We start from the raw sequence: 3,148 nt of genomic DNA on the forward strand, positions 1-3,148 counted from the left end.
GGGTTCTGATACGAAGGGCTTTGTAGAGTTGGCTTCTAACTGCTGATGCAGCTCAACTCCCATCAACTGTCCTCTCTAGGAGAAGGGCAGATCCAGTGGGGGCCCCCTGGGAGCAGAATGGGGGGGTCAGGGATCGGTTCGCGGAGGAGGACCATCTGCGGATGAGGCCCCCATCAGGCCACCCTGCCCTGCACGGGGAAGGCCACCAGGAGAATGCCCCCAGAGCCCCTGCAGTCACAGGTAAGAGTCCCCACAATGTCCTGGTTGGATTTGCTCCGTAGCTGTCTGTCGCCGTTTGCCCTCCCGTGATGCCGGCCCTCGCCACGTATTTGTGGTGACCGTGATTTGTTCTGTTCTGCAAGCTTTGGCTTGTGGTCACATCACAGACATCAGCTTCTTAATCCTCTCTTAGATCCATGGAGGGATTCTGCTCTTTGTTCCATGACCTTAAAAGCATCCAGTTTTTCGCCTTCTTGCGAAAGATCCACTGGACCGGGTGGGCCTTTGGCTCCCTGGATGCTGCAGAGCGGAACTTGGTACCTGCCTGGGCGGGCACTGTTGTCACGACTTTGCAGCCCGGAGCCGCCACCCCTTTCAGTACGACGCCACGTGGTCCCCTGCAGACCCTGCCAGGAGGCTGGGCTGTCCCAAATGCTGGCCTCACCCCCGCAGATGACCCCTGCCCGCTGGTATCAGGGGCACTCCGAGGGCTTGTCTCACTGTCGCTTCCTGAGAGGCCGGGGGCGGGGGACAGACTGGTGGGAGGATGGGTCTGGGCAGCCTAGGGCAGGAAGCAGGAGGAGCCGGCCAGAGACCCAGCTCCAGTTCCCGTCAGCTGAGTGAGCCTGTCTCCTTCCCTGTAAAACGACAGGATTCACTATCTCCTGTGGCCACTGTGGGGATGACAGGGGGCTACACGCATCCATGGAGGCTGCTTACACAGTGCCGGGCCCAAGGCAAGAGCTCCAGAAATGGAAGGCGAATGGTCACAGAGGTGCCCAATGGGTCCTCTGGGCAGTCATGTTTGGGTGTTGGTGGTACCCTACCTTTGGCCCGTCAGGGACACCAAGCAAGCAGTATCTAGGGAATGTCCCATCTGCCCTTGGGCTAGAACCAAGATATACCCCAGAGAAGGACCCATTCTGTTCAAGACCCAGAGGCAAAGAGGTGAGACATGCTGGCTACAGAAAGCTTTGGGGGGCAGACAGCATCCCACACCATCCACGGTCCCCGCAGAGCAGGTGCTCAGTCGATGCCTGTTCCGTGCGATCCAAGGACCATTTGGCTATTGCCCTGCAGACTTCTTAAATGCTGGGGTTCCCAGAGGGTCAGTGCCCTTAGCAGGAAGGGCTGCCCAACAGTCAGCCCTTGCCCCGCAAACACCTTCTAAACAGCAGGGTGCAGAAGAGCTGAGCAATGAGACACACGAGCAAGGAAACTAGAGGAGGTTCCGGGGCGGGGAGGAGGGTCTGGGCGAAGGGAAAAGCAAGACCAGGAGAGAGCATTTCTGGAGGCTGGCCATCCATTAACATCCAAGGAGAGCAGGATGCAAGTCAAATGCCAGATGAAACTGCAAGTTAAAAAAAAAAAAAGGAAAAAAAAGGACTCAGGGTGGGAGGAATGAGAAAATCTTGTCAGAGAGTCACCTGCAAAGCCTTGGAGGAATACGGATTTTATCCATTTTATTGTTAGACCAGTTTGCGCATGAAAAGGAGAAAAGAGAAAGAACAAATCAAGATTCCTTTAAAGAGAATGATTAAAATTCCAAAACACTGAGGAACCTTTGGGAAATTGAAGCAAGCCTTCGGTTTCTCTTTTTTGATGGGGGCCAAAAATGCTCCTCCATTGGCATCGTGTTTCTGGCTCAGCAGCATGCAAACAGGCAGTTTTGTGGGGAATAAAATGCCCGTTCCCTCAATCAGCACTTGATTGCAAATTTTGTTAAACACACGACAAACTTCCTATCATTTCTTCATGATTTTTAATGTGTACTTTTTCAGGATAAAGCCTCAATCAAACTTTTTGCTCCTAATTTACTATGAAATATTTACTTCAATTTTGTTTAAAGTGGATTCACTAAAGGTGGCCTTTTTCTGGTACAGTTACCCTGGGATCATAAAGGATCTCCTGAAAATACCACTGAGACACCATTTAGTCAAGGCGTCCCCAAGTTGGAAGGGGAGTAAATGTCAGCTTGCTAAACCTCTGCCTGAGGCTTGAATCTTCGTTCTATGTGGCCACTAGCAAGAGGTCGTCCAGCCTCTGCCTGTAGACTTCCATAGCTGGGAGGTTTTTGAGGCACCTGTTTGGTGCCCAGCTGTGGAATATCATTAAATTCTCTGAGCAAACGGACAAAGCAGCATTTTAAAATGGAAACTGGGCTTTCAGGATTGATTCCTAAGGGAGCGCCCTCCTTCCTAACTGCCCCCTCTCCTTTCAATCCAGACATCCACACCTAAAACATGGCACTCACCACTTGTCCTCTTACTTCCTTTCCCTCAGTAGTCTGGTCCTCTCGCTCTCCTTGGGAGTGGCCCAAGGAAATTCTAAAAAACAGTTTATTACCCTCATCCCTAACTGGAACAAGCACAAAGCACACTGCCCAGAGATTTTCCGATCAGCTTCACGAGGAGTGAGAAGAAACTTTTGCACCTTGTTTTCTTTTGGCTTAAGGACTTTTTTTTTTTTAAGTAGGCGCCACACCCAGCGCGGAGCCCAGTGTGGGGCTTGAACTCATGACCCTGAGATCAAGACCTGAGCAGTGATCAAGAATCGGATGCTTAACCGACTGAGCCACCCAGGTGTCCCCTGGCTTAAGGACTTTCTAATGAGCACAGACCCCTTTGTCTTGTAGGGGGTCTATGTTCCATTAGAAAGAAGGGGTCCCCCGGGCTGGTACTTGCCGAGTTCCCAGAGAGGGCAAAGCCATCTGACAAGCGTGGTAGCTGGGGAGGGTGGGATACCCAGTGACGGGCTCCGTGGCAGCGTGGTGGCCGAGCTTACGCAGCTGTCATGTGAACTGCCATTTGATGCTGCCTTTAGAGATTCCGTCTGAGCCAAAGGATTCCTCAGGAAGAAAGCTGAAGTGATGGAGTCCCTGATACTGGGAAATTAAAAACAAAGCCCCCCAAACACCCCACAAAAGTAC

The sequence above is a fragment of the Mirounga angustirostris genome, unplaced genomic scaffold (assembly GCF_029215605.1).
Source record: "Mirounga angustirostris isolate CCGP_5_RB_7025 unplaced genomic scaffold, mMirAng1.0.hap1 SCAF_10, whole genome shotgun sequence".
NCBI lineage: Eukaryota > Metazoa > Chordata > Mammalia > Carnivora > Phocidae > Mirounga > Mirounga angustirostris.